This window comes from Balaenoptera borealis (genome assembly GCF_965194805.1).
Source record: "Balaenoptera borealis genome assembly, chromosome: X".
NCBI classification, from domain to species: Eukaryota; Metazoa; Chordata; class Mammalia; order Artiodactyla; family Balaenopteridae; genus Balaenoptera; species Balaenoptera borealis.
The window spans coordinates 79910051-79928479 of NC_138881.1; the positions used below are offsets into that span (position 1 = coordinate 79910051).

At 35.7% G+C, this 18429-nt stretch overlaps 2 long non-coding RNA genes across 3 annotated transcripts in view; both read right to left on the reverse strand.

Moving 5' to 3' along the window:
• The window catches only part of LOC309620857, a 1080383-nt gene that overhangs the window by 769470 nt on the left and 292484 nt on the right, over positions 1 to 18429 (reverse strand). The window lies entirely within an intron of this gene.
• LOC309620833 overlaps positions 1 to 18429 on the reverse strand; it is a 132123-nt gene that overhangs the window by 50940 nt on the left and 62754 nt on the right. Inside the window, exon 2 of one of the 2 annotated variants that reach the window (XR_014239680.1) lies at positions 13726 to 14027. This is a non-coding gene — a long non-coding RNA (uncharacterized lncRNA). Of the gene's footprint in view, positions 1 to 5598; positions 14028 to 18429 lie in introns of those variants that run through there. The other variant, XR_014239681.1, reaches the window with a different exon arrangement.

Genomic DNA, 18429 nt, shown 5'->3' on the forward strand with positions numbered 1-18429 from the left:
AGGGTTGAGGAGAACTGGCAACTCTGGGGGACAAGTCACCTGCACACAGCAAAAGAAGGGTACAGCTTATGCATTCCTAGTTATTATTTCCAAATTTAGCCATCAAGCAAGCCATCTCTGCTTCCCAGCTACAGTAATTAAAGGTGAGGAAAGAGGCCCAGAATGTGTTTAGTTAAAAATCCCTCCTTATGGAAACTCCAGGGTGGGGGGATGTATTTCTCCTGTAATACTATTAATCTTTCTGTTCACAGAGTCTAGTTTATGGGCCTGACATATAGTAATCAATAATTTTTGAAGGAATTAATGTTAAATGTATAATCAACTAGAGGAGTCATGAAAAATATAAATAATTATGATATAGGCAATAAAATTTAGAACTGTTAACCAAGGAGAGACCTAAAGAATATGTTTTCAATGTATAATTTTTAAAAAGTAGATTAATACTTGGCATAATTTTGCAATAAATTGCTATTTTCTTATAACGTCTTATGATTAAAAAAAGAGGCTTAGAAACAGACATACCTTGTTTTGACAAGAAAGAAAGAAATGTTTTGGAACTGTCTTATGGTACTTGAATACGCATCTTAAAAAGCTACAAAAACAAATAAATATATAACAGAAAAATTCTTTTTTGAGACTAGTAATCATTACTTCATGAACTCAAAAAGGATTTTTTTTTTTATATTGAGAAGATGTTACATTTGCAGGGTGGGCAAATTGGCTGCTGGGGTTTTGATTATCCAATAAATAAACTTTGGCCTAGGCTACATTATCATAAAATGTATTTTTATGATTACTTAGCGCCATATTGAAATTGCTTTTGAATTTGCTACTTTGAATATCATCAGTTTCAACAGAATATTATCAGTGTTCTCTGAAGCAAACAATTTTGCCTGTCATTTTAGCACTTTGATTCACTGCTTGTTAACACATCACACACCAACCTGAAGAGCCAGCCTTTGGATAGTGTTCATCTAGGCTGAGATCTGGACTCCTTGACTTTAAGATTTTTTTTCTCACATGCCTTGTAACTCAGGTCAGAGCTTCCCATTTTAGTTTTGCCTATTCAGTGATACTTACTAAAAATAGTGCTTCAAATTAAAGTTGAATCCCTCTGCAAAGAATTAAATCTTTCCTTTTCTCTACAGTATAGCTTGGAAAGACTGGTAGTATTATTAACCTCTGTTTTATCTGAAGCTTTTAGTTAACATTGTTATTTGGTTGAAAACATAGGCCCCATAATATTTTTCTATAACTACTGAAACTATAGAATCTATTGAGAACTAAGAATTAGGAAATTTATCTCAACAGATATACCTTGAATACTCCCCGTTGTGTAAGGGATATTAAGCTAGCTGTTTGGACAAATACAACTGTTTACCATTAAAGAGTTTACAACCATATTAGAGAACTTAAGACAAATTTACAAATATAGTACAGGCAGAATATGATAAATTCCAAGAATTAAACATATAGTACTTACTATTAATTCTCAAAAACAAGATAGATCACATCTGATTAGTGGGATGTTCCAATTAAGAAGTGCCACATAATTGATATTTATAGGACATTGCATCTGAAAGCAGCAGAATACACTTTCTTCTCAAGTGCACGTGGAATATTCTCCAGGATAGATTATATCTTGGGTCACAAATCAAGCCTTGGTAAATTTAAGAAAATTGAAATTGTATCGAGCACATTTTCTGAGCACAATGCTATGAGATTAGAAATCAATCACAAAAAAGAACTGTAAAAAACACAAACACAAGGAAGCTAAACAATATGCTACCAAATAACCAATGGATCACTGAAGAAATCAAAGAGAAAATTTAAACATACCTAGAAACAAATGACAATGAAAACACATTGTCCCAAAACCTATGGGATGCAGCAAAAGCAGTTCTAAGAGGAAAGTTTATAGCAATACAATCCTACCTCAAGAAGCAAGAAAAATCTCAAATAAATAACCTAACCTTACAGCTAAAGGAACTAGAGAAAGAACAAACAAAACCAAAGTTAGTAGAAGGAAAGAAATCATAAAGATCAGAGCAGAAATAAATGAAATAGGAACGAAGAAAACAATAGCAAGATCAATGAAACGAAAAGCTGGTTCTTTGAGAATATAAACAAAATCAATAAACCTTTACCCAGACTCATCAAGAAAAAAAGGGAGAGGATTTAAATCAATAAAATTAGAATTGATTTTAAGTTACAAGTGACACTGAAGAAATACAAAGGATCATAAGAGACAACTACAAGCAACTATATGCCAATAAAGTGGACAACCGGGAAGAAATGGACAAATTCTTATAAAAGTACAAGCTTTCAAGACTGAATCAGGAGGAAATAGAAAATATGAACAGATCAATCACAAGTAATGAAATTGAAACTGTGATTTAAAATCTTCCAACAAACGAAAGTCCAGGACCAGATGGCTTCACAGGTGAATTCTATCAAACATTTAGAGAAGAGCTAACACCTATCCTTCTCAAACTCTTTCCAAAAATCACAGAGGGAGGAACATTCCCAAGCTCATCCTACGAGGCCACCATCACCCTGATACCAAAACCAGACAAAGATATCGCAAAAAAAAACCCGAAAATTACAGGCCAATACCACTGATGAACAAAGACACAAAAATCCTCAACAAAATACTAGCAAACGAATCCAACAGCACATTAAAAGGATCATATAGCATGATCAAGTAGGATTTATTCCAGGAATGCAAGGATTCTTCAATATACACAAATCAATCAATGTGATACACCATATTAACAAATTAAGCAATAAAAACCATATGATCATCTCAAAAGATGCAGAAAAAGCTCTTGACAAAATTCAACATGCATTTATGATAAAAACTCTCCAGAAAGTGGGCATAGAGGAAACCTACCTCAACATAATAAAGGCCATGTATGACAACCCCTCAGCAAACATGATTCTTAATGGTGAAAAACTGAAAGCATTTCCTCTAAGATCAGGAACAAGACAAGGGTATCCACTCTTGCCACTCTTATTCAACATAGTTTTGGAAGTTCTAGCCATGGCTATCAGAGAAGAAAAAGAAATAAAAGGAATCCAAATGGGAAAAGAGGAAGTAAAACTCTCACTGTTTAAAGATAACATGAAACTATACATAGAAAATCCTAAAGATGCTACCAGAAACTACTAGAGCTCATCAATGAATTTGGTAAAGTTGCAGGGCACAAAATTAATACACAGAAATCTGTTGCATTTCTATATACTAACAACAAAAGATCAGAAAGAGACATTCAAAAAACAATCCCATTTACCATTGCATCAAAAAGAATAAAATACCTAGGAATAAACCTACCCAAGGAGACAAAAGACCTGTACTCTGAAAACTATAAGATGCTGATGAAAGAGATCAAAGACTACACAAACAGATGGAAAGATATACCATGTTCTTGGATTGGAAGAATCAACATTGTGAAAATGACTATACTACCCAAAGCAATCTACAGATTCAATGCAAACCCTATCAAATTACCAATGGCATTTTTTACGGAACTAGAACAAAAAATCTTAAAATTTGTATGGAGACAAAAAAGACCCTGAATAGCCAAAGCAATCTTGAGGAAAAAAAAAAATGGAGCTGGAGGAATCAGACTCCCTGACTTCAGACTATACTACAAAGCTACAGTAATCAAGACAGTATGGTATTGGCACAAAAACAGAAATACAGATCAATGGAACAGGATAGAAAGCCCAGAGATAAACTCACGCACCTATGGTCACCTAATCTATGACAAAGAAGGCAAAAATATACACTGGAGAAAAGACAGTCTCTTCAATAAATGGGGCTGGGAAAACTGGAGAGCTATATGTAAAAGAATGAAATTAGAACACTCTCTAACACCATACACAGTGTCTTCTGTGTTGCATAATGACTGAGGCCTCAGCTAGTGTGGCTTAAATAGTTGGAGGTTCCTCAGATGGCTAGATGTGTCTGGGTAACTCAACAGGTAACATATGTCTGGACCTCAACTCTGGCTTTTGGCTGGGTTTTTCTGTTCTCTCTGTCTTGCCATCTGAGACTATAATGTCCTATATGGTTTCCTCATTCACATGTCTGGTACCTGAAATGGTATGGCTGGAATAGCAAAGACTAGCCAAGTATCTCTCACTCTCCACTCAACCCACCCACGTGGGTAATTTTGGCTTCCGTATAGCATGGTTGTCTTAGGGCAATCAGACATCTTCCATGGCAGTAGGCTTACCTCAGAGGTACCAATCCAAATCTCAGAGTGGAAACTGCTGATCTCTTAAGGCTTGTATGTAGAAACTGACAGTGTTACTTCTATCATATTATATTATTAGTTGAAGTAGTCACAGAGCTCAGACAAATTAAAGGGGAGGGCACACAGAACACATCTCTCAATGGAAGGAGTGCCAACATATTAGTGGCCATTTTTACCAGCTACAGGGGATTAGAAAAACCCTAAGAGAAGGGGTAGCATTTGAAATTGTTTTTTAGAGAATGGGTATAATTTTGACAGGTAAGATAATGTGATAGGTATTTAAGCTAGGGAGATACACATGAGCACACGTGAAGATGGTAAAGAAAGTGAGGGACCTATCCAGAAACAGTAAAATAGCAATTTATGACATCCAAGTAATGCCATACAAATAATATACAAATGGTTGAAGATTGCAAAATAAGAGTTAATATAATTGGCCCCAAGGTTTTGCACTGCCCAGCAGAGCACATCATTTGACTTCTTCCTCTTGGTCAAGTGGTAATATCTGATTTTTCTACTTTTGTGAGATGTTTTCCAGATATCTTCTTTTAATTAGATATCAGTAAGTTATATTAGGTGCAGGAAGTCATATAACTAGTACCTGTTGAATTTTGAACTACTGTAGTATTTGTTTAGCTTTCAAATTATATTTCTCTTCTCTGGGCACTCTCAAATACTTAAATTTTTATTATTAATCTTTCTCAAATTTCCTAATTCCTAGTAAATTTTTCCATAATGTTCTCAAATGAAAATGACAGTGCGCATGGCTTATGATTTCTGTCTCCTTTCATAAATTATAAGATCCAGGATTAAAGGTAACTACTGGAGCTATGTAAACCCCTAAATGCTCTATCTTACAAGAAATAGGTTATATTTCTCTAACACATCAGGCTATAATTGTGTCTATATGTAACTCTAGTCACTCTGACCATTTGGATCACTAGTTTTCTGAATTGTTAGGTGATGTCAATAATATTATACTTGCACATGCCTCTAACTCCTTCAGCAGGGAAAACTTACCTCTTTTATCCACTAGATGGAGCCCAATAGCCCTTCCATGGTAGGTAAATGGTCCATGATCTCTCTAGATTTTGCATATCCAGATCATGCCTAGCCTCTATTCTTTCAGATATGAAATGTTTAACTACAAATCGATATCTACAATTAACACGGAAACATTTGATGATCAACAGCTTTTAAATGAATATTTTATGATACAGATGAAAGACATTCAAAATGATATATTATTATTATTATAAATTGAAATTAAAAAAGCATGAGGAAGCCCTGAAAACACAGTAGCATCCTTATATTTGGATATATATGGTTCTTAGGATTATTTTGGAAGCTTTAAATACATATGGGGGGGAGGTTAAGGTTGTGAGTGACTAAAGTATTTACTTTTTCACTATCTTGGGAATCAACTTTATTGCATGAAAAAAATGTTAAATATTCCCAAAGTCATAATGTTTTCAAAATAAAAATTAAATGTCCACAAATGAAAAATTTTACTCTTCCCTGAGGAACTATATTCCAGACTACTTTGCACTGATATGACATGAAGATCCAATGTTGAATAACTGGTTATTGTATAATGATGAGATTTTATAGAGTCAGAAAATAGATGTTTATTTACAAGATTTTAGCAACAATGATCCATGAAAGGTCTTGTTGCAACACACGTGGGTGGGGTTTACAGTTTACTGTTTGCCATAGTATAGTTTGCTATAGTATAGTTTACTGTTTGCTATACAGAGAGAACACTCTTGCAGTCCTGAACTAGATATTACACCAAGAAGACTGCATTCAGTAACTCATGGGTCAACCTACCCTAAGAGTTGATAGAAAGCACTGGGCTTCTAGTCATCATCTGTGTAGTCTCTAGTGCCTATACAAATCATTTCCTGGGGTAATTAATTCAACACTCGGCACTTTACATGTTCTTAGTGAAACTAGTGATTCAGACTCTATGAACTACCTGGCTGCTCCTCAGTTATTTTCATCTCCATTCCAGGTGGACAGGAGACTGTCATCAAGTAACCCTGAGAAGAATTGGAAAGAGGGTGGAATGCAAGGAGGGCCCTGGGAAAGAAAGAAACTCCACGTTACCCTCCATATGAAAAAGGCAGAAAAGGAAATAAAGTTCCTTGATTATTTGTCCATTCTATTGCAATACATCAGAGGGGGAAAAATGCAAGTATTCAGACCTTCCTGTATTTCATTAGCAGTCCTTTATATTTATGTTTTTGTTCTACCAACACAGATTATTCTGGAGGTTTATAATCAATTTTGTAATAATGTCTTTTCCTATTTCTTTTTTTGATCCTCTTCTAAGCTAGTTCAATCTCTTTGCCAGTGGCTATTTTTTTCCCCTCAAAAAGAATATTCTTTTTCACCTGTAAAATAGTACTGTACTTGAGAAAGATGAAGAAGGCTGTAGCAATTTAAATTGTTATTACCTAGAATAAATAACACGGTTTTCAAATGTATTCGCCAGATATTTAAAAAGTACACCAGGAAATTGTAGGTTCATGTTCTACCCTAGGATGATGGGACCTCCTGACAAGTATACTGTTAACCCAAATTGTCTGTATCCAGTGGAATTTAATTTTCCCTAACAGTTTATTTGCCAGGGTTATCTCTAGCTATAACAATTTTCCTCTTAAAACTGATTTTCTAACAATTTTATGCTGAGTTCATAAAATGGTCATGTTACTTCCGATGGCATATAGTCATTATAAAGCCGCTTATGAAACATTTTAGGAGGAAATAAGTTATGAAATCATCAATAGTGATAAATTCTCCTAAATTCAGGACGGGATTACCTCTTGGTTAACAGGTAAGACTATTTTGAGGCCTAAAACAATAAAGATATTGGAGGACTGAGGAGAACAAGGCAACTAACCAGTTTTAGAGAAAATTGCTTTACTGTTCTCCTGTATAGAAATGTCACTCCTATAAGCTTAAGATTAATTAAGAGGGGGGAAATAACCTATAACTGGATCTACATTTGAAAGAATGAAAATTTCAGCTAGTGTGCTTATAAGACATTAGCTCACCAGTTTATTTTTTTTAAATAGTTAATTATTGTTATATCCTCATGTACTTAGCCTGAATAGTTTACTACATCACAAGAATTTAATAAAGGATTACTATATCTGATATTCCATATTCAAATACCAATCTTATCCAGAATATATAAAAATGCCTACAAATAAATTATAAAAAAGACATACAATACAATGTACAATAGGCAAAAGACTTGAACAGTTGACAGAATATACAAATAGCCAATAAACACATGAAAAGATTCTTAATACCATTATTCACTATGAAAAGTGGAAGTTAATATCATAATAAGATACTATCAACATGCACCAGAATAACTAAAATTAAAGAAAAGAGACAATACTAAACTGGTGAGGATATGGAAAAATAGGAATTCTAATATACTGCTTGCTGGCTGACATATAAAATGCTACAACTTTGGAAAGCTGTTTGACAGTTTCTCATATATATATATATATGTATGTGTATGTATGTATATATATATATATATATATCCTAAAACCCAGTAATTCCACTCCTTGTTTCTTTTTTTATCTAAGAGCAATGAAAATACCAATTCAAAAAAAAAAAGATTTGTGTAATTATATCAGCCTGGTTCATAACAGCACAAACCTAGAAAAAAACAGTGTCTATCAACAGGAGAATGGATAGACAAATTTTGATATCAAAAAGAAACTACTGACAAAAACACTGCAACATAAATGAATTGCAAAAATATTATATTAAGCTAAAGCAGTCAAACACAAAAACATAGTATATAATTCCATTTATCTGAAGGTCAAGAAGAGGCAAAAACTAATCTATAGTGATAGAAATCAGAAAGTAGTTGTCTTGAGGAGATGATAGAGATGGACTGGACCATATGAGGGAATATTTGGGGTGATAGAAATGTTCTACATCTTGCTTTTGTTGGTGGATACATGGGAATATACATTCATCAAAAATCAGACTTGAACAATTAAGATGTATGAATTTCACTGTATGCCAAATATTCATCATTAGAAATAAATAAAATAGATATGTCAAAATATAATATAAAATAAGAGGGGGAAATGGGGCGTTATTAGTCAGAGTACAAAGTTTCTGTTATATAAGATAAGTCCTAGAGATCTACTGAAGAGCATAGTACCTATATTTAATATTGTACAATTGTGTCTGGCCTTACATTTAGGTCTTTAATCCATTTTAAGTTTATTCTTGTGTATGGTATTAGGAAGTGTTCTAATTTCATTCTTTTACATGTAGCTATCCAGTTTTCCCAGCACCACTTATTGAAGAGGCTGTCTTTTCTCCATTGTATACTCTTGCCTCCTTTGTCAAAGAGGCTAATGTACATATATGGAATCTAAAAAAACAGTACTGATGAACCTAGTGGCAGGGCAGAAATAGACGCAGACGTAGAGAATGGACTTGAGGACACAGTGGGGGAGGGGGAAGCTGGGACGAAATGAGAGAGTAGCATTGATATATATACACTATCAAATGTAAAATGGATGGCTAGTGGGAAGCAGCTGCATAACACAGGGAGATCAGCTCGGTGCTTTGTGACCACCTAGAGGGGTGGGATAGGGAGGGTGGGAGGGAGATGCAAGAGGGAGGAGATATGGGGATATATGTAAATGTATAGCTGATTCACTATGTTATAAAGCAGAAAGTAACACACCATTGTAAAGCAATTATGCTCCAATAAAGGTATTAAAAAATATTGTATTATATACTTAAAATTTTTCTAAGAGGGTAAATCTTGTGTTAAGTATTCTTATCACAAAAAGCAATAATAATAATAATAAATAAGATGACATGAAGAAACTTTTCGAGGTGATGGATAGGTTTATGGCATAAATTGTAGTGATGGTTTCATGAGTGTGCGCTTATCTCCAAACTCACAAAATTGTACACATTATTTATATACAGCTTTTTGTATGTCAAAAAATAAAGTGGAAAAAAGGGATATTTCTTCTCCCCTTTCCAATATTAATTTCCTTTGGTTCTTAACATAGCATAGCAAATTAGTTAAGAACCCTATTTTCATTTCTTCTAGCCAGCACTTTATTCTTTGCAAAAAAAAAGTATCCTTCTAAGAAACTTTATTTTATTTACTGTGAAAGTAATATATCCTCAGGAAAAAAAAAATTGGGGTGATAGTGATAGAGAAAAGTGGATGGAGAAAAGTGACCAAACATTATCTTTTAAGTGCTCAATAAATATTTGTGGAATGAAAAATAAAATAAAATAAATACAATACAATAAAGTAAAATGACTTTTAACACCAAGTAAATATATATTCTAATATTTAGGTGATCAAGATTGATGCATATATACATATATATCATTGATGAAGACTGATACACATATATATTAATCTTGATCACCCAAATATTACAATAGATAAATTTATTTTCATTCTTAAACCCAAAAGTCACTACTAATAACAGATAGCATTTTAAGAGCTTTATTAAGATATAATTTGATGGCTTGTAGTATCCTCAAAGAGTTGTACATCATCACAACAATCAGATTTAGAATATGTTCAATTGCCCCACAGAAAGCCCACACCACATAGCCATCACCTAACAATACTCTCATTCCCCCTAGCCCTAGGCAACCACTAATCTACTTTCTATCTCAGTAGATTTGCCTATTCTGGACATTTCATGTATATAGTAGCATACAATACATGACCTATTGTGTCAAGCTTCTTTCACTTAGCATAACGTGTTTATGTTTTAGCCATGTTGTAACATGTATACTACTTAATCCACTTTTATGGTCAAATAATATTCCACTGTATGGATATACCACTACTTGTTTATTCATTCATCACTTGATGGATATTTGAGCTGTTTCCACCTTTTTGCTATTGTGAATACTGCCAATATGAACACTTATGTACAAACATTTATTTGAACAACTGTCTTCAAATCTTTAGGAGTGGAATTGCTGAGTCATAAGTAACTTGATGTTTAACATTTTGAGGAACTGCCAGACTGTTTTTCAAAGTGGCTGCAACATTTTACATCCATACTGTCAGTGTATGAGTGTTGTAATTTCTCCACATTCTTACTAATACTTGTTATCCTCTGTCTGTTTTATTAAAACCACCCTAGTGTGTGTGATGTGGTATCTCCTTGTGGTTTAGATTTGCATTTCTCTCATGGCTAATGATGATGAGCATCTTTTCATGTGCTTATTTGTTAGTTGTACATCTTCTTTGAAGAACTGTCTATTCATATCCTTTGGCCACTTTAATGGGTTGTCTTTTGTTATTGAGTTTAACTTGAGGTGGAGTGAGGGTGATCAGGGCCCCTATATTCTCAACCTTTCATGACTGGAGTAGAGCCGCTATCCTTACAGCATGGTCTGGGTGGAGGAACTGAGCCACCAACCTCTTGGCTGCATTCACTAAAAATTTAATCTATTCACCTTGGAGGGGCTTAGAGCAGCTGGAAGCCTGCCCCTCCTGGCGAGATATGTGGTATTAATTTCCTAGGGCTGCCATAACAAAATACAACAGACTGAGTGGCTTAAAACCACAGTTATCGAGGCCAAAAGTAATGAAATCAACATAATGGTAGGGCCATGCTCCCTCTGAAGGCTCTGGAAAGATTCCTTCCTTGTGTTTTCTTTGTTTCTGATGGTGGCCAGAACTCTTTAGCATTACTTGGCTTGTAACTGCATCACTCCAATCGCTGCTTTTTACACCACATGTCCTTCTTCCCTGTGTTTCCTCTGAGTTTCTGTGTAACAAATTTTCCTGTCTCTCATATGATGACACCAGTGATGATATAAGGCTCACCCTAATCCAGGTGGACCTTCTCTTAACTTAATTACACCTGCAAAGACTAAGTCCAAACAAGGTAACTTGTAGAGGTAGCAGGGACTAGGACTTGAATATATCATTTTGGGGGACACAATTCAACCAATACATATAGGTAGCCCTTAATGAAGAGGTTAGGGTAGAGGATGAACTGTCTTCTTACCCACACCCACCCAGAGTAGAACTTCAATCACACTGACCTAGGAATAGGGAACTGGTCATGGCTCAAATGCCAGAAAGTCTCACTGTTGTTACTGAATTTTAGTAGATTTTCTTGAACAAATTTTGTGTTTCATTTGCTGCATGCCATTTGAACAATTCCCAGAGATTTTTTTTAAACATCTTTATTGGAGTATAATTGCTTTACAATGGTGTGTTAATTTCTGCTTTATAACAAAGTGAATCAGTTATACATAAACATATGTCCCCATATCTTTTCCCTCTTGCGTCTCCCTCCCTCCCACCCTCCCTATCCCACCCCTCTAGGTGGTCACAAAGCACCGAGCTGATCTCCCTGAGCAATGCAGCTGCTTCCCACTAGCTATCTGTTTTACGTATCGTAGTGTATATATGTCCATGCCACTCTCTCACTTTCTCTCAGCTTACCCTTCCCCTTCCCCGTATCATCAAGTCCATTCCCTAGTAGGTCTGTGTCTTTATACCCGTCGTGCCCCTAGGTTCTTCATGACCATTTTTAAATTTTTTATTTTAGATTCCATATATATGTGTTAGCATACGGTATTTGTTTTTCACTTTCTGACTTACTTCACTCTGTATGACAGACTCTAGGTCCATCCACCTCACTACAAATAACTCAACTTCACTTCTTTTTATGGCTGAGTAATATTCAATTGTATATATGTGCCACATCTTCTTTATCCATTCATCAGTTGATGGACACTTAGGTTGCTTCTGTGTCCTGGCTATTGTAAATAGAGCTGCAGTGAGTATTTTGGTACATGACTCTTTTTGAATTATGGTTTTCTCAGGGTATATGCCCAGTAGTGGGAATGCTGGGTAGTATGGTAGTTCTATTTTTAGCTTTTTAAGGGTTCTCCATACTGCTGACACCTCAGAAATAAAGGATGATGAGAGATTACTACAAGCAACTATATGCCAATAAAATGGACAACCTGGAAGAAATCAACAAATGCTTAGAAAAGCACAACCTTCCAAGACTGAACCAGGGGGAAATAGAAAATATAAACAGACTAATCACAACCACTGAAATTGAAACTGTGATTAAAAATCGTCCAACAAGCAAAAGCCCAGGACCAGGTGGCTTCACAGGCGAATTCTGTGAAACATTTAGAGAAGAGCTAACACCTATCCTTCTCAAACTCTTCAAAAATATAGCAGAGGGAGGAACACTTCCAAACTCACTCTATGAGGCCGCCATCACCCTGATACCAAAACCAGACAAAGATGTCACAAAGAAAGAAAACTACAGGTCAATATTACTGATGAACATAGATGCAAATATCCTCAAGAAAATACTAGCAAACAGAATCCAACTGCACATTAAAAGGATCATACACCATGATCAAGTGGGGTTTATCCCAGGAATGCAAGGATTCTTCAATATATGAAAATCAATCAATGTGATACACCATATTAACAAATTGAAGGATAATAACCATATGATCATCCCAATAGAAGCAAAAAAAGCTTTTGACAAAATTCAACACCCATTTATGATAAAAACCCTCCAAAATGCAGGCATAGAGGGAACATACCTTAACATAATAAAGGTCATATATGACAAACACACAGCTAACATGGTTCTCAATGGTGAAAAAGAGAAACCATTTCCACTAAGATCAGAAACAAAACAAGGTTGCCCACTCTCACAACTTTTATTCAACAATGTTTTGTAAGTCTTAGCCACAGCAATCAGAGAAGAAAAAGAAAAAAAAAGGAATCCAAATTGGAAAAGAAGAAGTAAAGCTGTCACTGTTTGCAGATACTATTCACAGAGAATCCTAAAGATGCTACCAGAAAATTACTAGAGCTTATCAATGCAGGATGCAAAATTAATGCACAGAAATCTGTTGCATTCCTCTACAACAGTGATGAAAAATCTGAAAGAGAAATTAAGGAAACACTCCCAATTACCATTGCAACAAAAAGAATAAAATACCTAGGAATAAACCTACCTAAGGAGACAAAAGACCTGTATGCAGAAAACTATAAGACACTGATGAAAGAATTTAAAGATGATACAAAGAGATGGAGAGATATACCATGTTCTTGGATTGGAAGAATCAACATTGTGAAAATGACTCTACTACTCAAAGCAATCTACAGATTCAATGCAGTCCCTATCGAGCTACCAATGGCATTCTTCACAGAAGTAGAACAAAAATTTTACAATTCATATGGATGCACAAAAGACTCTGAATAGCCAAAGTAATCTTGAGAAAGAAAAATGGAGTGGTAGGAACGGGCTCCCAACTTCAAACTATACCACAAAGCTACAGTAATCAAGGCAGTATGGTACTGGCACAAAACAGATATATAGATCAATGGAACAGGATAGAAAGCCCAGAGATAAACCCATGCACACCATACTGTCACCATACTTTTGATAAGGAGGCAAGATTATACAATGGAGAAATGACAGCATCTTTAGTAAGTGGTGCTGGGAAAACTGGACAGTTACATGTAAAAGAATGAAATTAGAACACTCCCTAACACCATACACAAAAATAAACGCAAAATGGATTAAAGACCTAAATGTAAGGTCAGACACTATCAAACTCTAAGAGGAAAACATAGGCAGAACACTCTATGACATAAATCACAGCAAGATCCTTTTTGACCCGCCTACTAGAGAAATGGAAATAAAAACAAAAATAAACATATGGGACCCAATGAAACTTAAAAGCTTTTGCACAGCAAAGGAAACCATAAACAAGATGAGAAGACAACCCTCAGAATAGGAGAAAATAGTTGCCAATGAATCAACAGACAAAGGATTAATCTCCAAAATATATATACAGCTCATGCAGCTCAATATTAAAAAACAAACAACCCAATCAAAAAATGGGCAGAAATCTAAATAGACATTTCTCCAAAGAAGACATACAGATGGCCAAGAGGCACATGAAAAGCTGCTCAACATCACTAATTATTAGACAAGTGCAAATCAAAGCTACAATGAGGTATCACCTCACCTCAGTTAGAATGGGCATCATCAGAAAATCTACAAACAACAAATGCTGGAGGGTGTGTGGAGAAAAGGGAACCCTCTTGCACTGTTGGTGGGAATGTAAATTGATACAGCCACTATGGAGAAGAGTATGGAAGTTCCTTGAAAAACTAAAAATAGAATTACCATAAAACCCAGCAATCCCACTACTGGGCATACACCCTGAGAAAACAATAATTCAAAAAGAGGCAAGTACAACAATGTTCATTGCAGCTTTATTTACAATGCCAGGACATGGATGCAACCTAAGTGTCCATCGACAGATGAATGGATAAAGAAGATGTGGCACAGATATACAATGGAATATTACTCAGCCATAAAAAGAAACGAAATTGATTTATATGTAGTGAGGTAGATGGACCTAGAGTCTGTCATACAGAGTGAAGTAAGTGAGAAAGAGGAAAACAAATACCGTATGCTAACACATATATATGGAATTTAAAAAAAAATGGTTATGAAGAACCTAGGTGCAGGACAGGAATAAAGACACAGATGTAGAGAATAGACTTGAGTACATGGGGAGTGGGAAGGATAAGCTGGGATGAAGTGAGAGAGTTGCATGGACTTATATATGCTACTAATGTAAAATAGATAGCTAGTGGGAAGCAGCCACATAGCACAGGGAGATCGGCTCTGTGCTTTGTGACCACCTAGAGGGGTAGGATAGGGAGGGTGGGAGGGAGATGCAAGAGGGAGGAGATATGGGGATATATGTATATGTATAGCTGATTCACTTTGTTCTAAAGCAGAAAGCAACACACCATTGTAAAGCAATTATACTCCAATAAAGATGTTAAAAAAAAAATAAGAAATAAAAATTTTTTTTAAAGGTATCATACATCATGATCAAGTGTGATTTATACCAGGATGCAAGGATTCTTCAATATATGGAAATCAATCAATGTGATAGATCATATTAACAAATTAAAGAATAAAAACCATATGATCATCTCAATAGATGCAGAAAAACATTTTGACAAATTCAACATCCATTTATGATAAAAACTCTCCAGAAAGTGGGCACAGAGGGAACCTACCTCAACATAATAAAGGCCATATATGACAACCCCACAGCAAACATCATTCTCAATGGTGAAAAATTGGAAAGCATTTCCTCTAAGATCAGGAAAAAGACAAGGATATCCACTCTCACCACTATTATTCAACATAGTATTTGAAGTCCTAGCCACAGCAATCAGAGAAGAAAAAGAAAGAAAAGGAATACAAATTGGAAAAGAAGAAGTAAAACTGTCACTATTTGCAGATGATATGATACTATACATAGAAAATCCTAAAGATGCCACCAGAAAACTAATGGAATTAAGCGATGAATTTGGTAAGGTTGCAGGATACAAAATTAATGCACAGAAATCTCTTGCATTCCTATATACTAACAAAAAAAGATCAGAAAGGGAATTTAAGGAAACAATCCCATTCAGCACTGCAACAAAAAAAGTAAAATACCTAGGAATCAACCTACCTAATGAGGCAAAAGATCTGCACTCAGAAAACTATGAAACAGTGATGAAAGAAATCCAAGATGACAGAAACAGATGGAGAGATATACCTTGCTCCTGGAGTGGAAGAATCAATATTGCGAAAATGACTATACTATCCAAAGCAGTCTATAGATTCAATGCAATCCCTATCAAATTACCAATGGCATTTTTCCCAGAATAAGAACAAAAATTTGTACAATTTGTATGAAAACACAAAAGACCCCACATAGCTAAAGCAATCTTGAGAAAGACAAATGGAGCTGGAGGAATCAGGCTCCCTGACTTCAGACTATACTACAAAGCTACAGTAATCAGGACAGTATGGTACAGGCACAAAAACAGAAATATAGATCAATGGTACAGGAAAGAAAGCCCAGAGATAAACCCATGCACCTATGGTCACCTAATCTATGACAAAGGAGGCAAGAATATACAGTGGAGACAAGACTTCCTCCTCAATAAATGGTGCTGGGAAAACTGGATAACTACATGTAAAAGAATGAAATTAGAACACTCCCTAACACCATACACAAAAATATACTCAAAATGGATTAAAGACCTAAATGTAAGACCAGACACTATAAAACTCTTAGAGGAAAATGTAGGAAAAACACTCTTTGACATAAATCACAGCAAGATCTTTTATGACCCACCTCCTAGAATAATGAAAATAAAAACAAAAATAAACAAATGGGACATAATGAAACGTAAAAACTTTTGCACAACAAAAGAAATCATAAATAAGATGAAAAGACAACCCACAGAATGGGAGAAAATATTTGTAAATGAAGCAAGTGACAAAGGATTAATCTCCAAAATATACAAACAGCTCATGCAGCTCAATATCAAAAAAACAAACAACCCAATGAAAAAATGGGCAGAAGACCTAAATAGACATTTCAGCAAAGAAGACATACAGATGGCCGAGAGGCACATGAAAAGATGCTCAACAGCACTAATTATTAGAGAAATGCAAATCAAAATTACAACGAGGTATCCCCTCACAACAGTCAGAATGGCCGTCATCAAAAAATCTACAAACAATAAATTCTGGAGAGGGTGTGCTGAAAATGGAACCCTCATGCATTGTTGATGGGAATATAAATTTATACAGCCACTGTGGTGAAAATATGGAGGTTCCTTAAAAAACTAAAAATAGAACTACCATATGACCCAGCAATCCCACCACTAGGTATATACCCTGAGAAAACCATAATTCAAAAAGACACAGGTACCCCAGTGTTCATTGCAGCACTATTTACAATAGCCAGGTCATGGAAGCAACCTAAATGCCCATCGACAGACGAATGGATAAAGAAGATGTGGTGCATATATATAATGGAATATTACTCAGCCATAAAAAGAAATGAATTTGGGTCATTTGTAGGGATGTGGATGGACCTAGAGTCTGCCATACAGAGTGAATTAAGTCAGAGAGAGAAAAATGAATATTGTATATTAACACATATATGTGGAATTTAGAAAAGTGGTACAGATGAACCTAACTGCAAGGCAGAAATAGAAAGGCAGTCATAGAGAATGGATGTAGGACATGGGGGGAAGGTGAGGGTGGGATGAATTGGGTGATTAGGTTTGACATAAATACACTACCATCTGTAAAATAGATAGCTAGTGGGAACCTGCTGTATAGCACAGGGAGCTCACTCAGCTCAGTGCTCTGTGATGACCTAGATTGGGGGCATGGGGGGCGAGGGAGGTCCAAGAGGGAGGGGATTTATGTATATGTATAGCTGATTCACTTCACTGTACAGCAGAAACTATCACAACATTGTAAAGCAATTATACTCCAATAATTTTTTTTTAAAAAGGTATCTTTGTGAAAAGCTTGGAACCACTAACACTAAAATTTCTTCGTGGTTTTTGGACACCAGTTCTTTATGTGATATGTGTTTTGCAAAGATTTTCTCCCATTTTGTGGCTTGTCTTTGCATTGTCTTAACAGTGTGTTTTGCAAGCAGAAGTTTTTAATTTTAATGAAGTTCAAGTTATCAAATTTTTGGCTTGGCCAAGATGGCATATTAGGAAGACCCTGAGGTTACCTTCTCTCATGGGCACCCCAAAATTGCAACTATTTACAGAGCAAGTACTGATGAGAAAGAGTAGAATCCAGCAGAAAAGATCTACAACTAAAGATATAAAGTAGGAACCACAACAAGACAGGTAGGATGCGTGGAGTGGCAGAATAGTCAAGACCCACACCCCTGGGTGGAGGACCCACAAATGGAGGATAATTTTAATTGCAGAGGTTCTCCCCAAGGAGCAACAGGTCTGAGCCCCACATCAGTCTCCCCAGCCCAGGGATCCTGCACCAGGAAGACGAGCCCCCAGAACATTTGACTTTGAAGGCTAGGGGGGCTTATTTTGGGGAGACCAAGAGGGTTGGAGGGAAAAAGAGACTCCACTCTTAAAGGGTGCACATAAAATCCCACACACTCCAGGACTCAGAGGAGAAGCAGTAATTTGAAAGGAGACTGTGTCAGACCTACCTCCTGATCTTGGAGAGGCTCCTGAAGAGGCAGGAGGCAATTGGAGCTCACCCTGGTGACATAG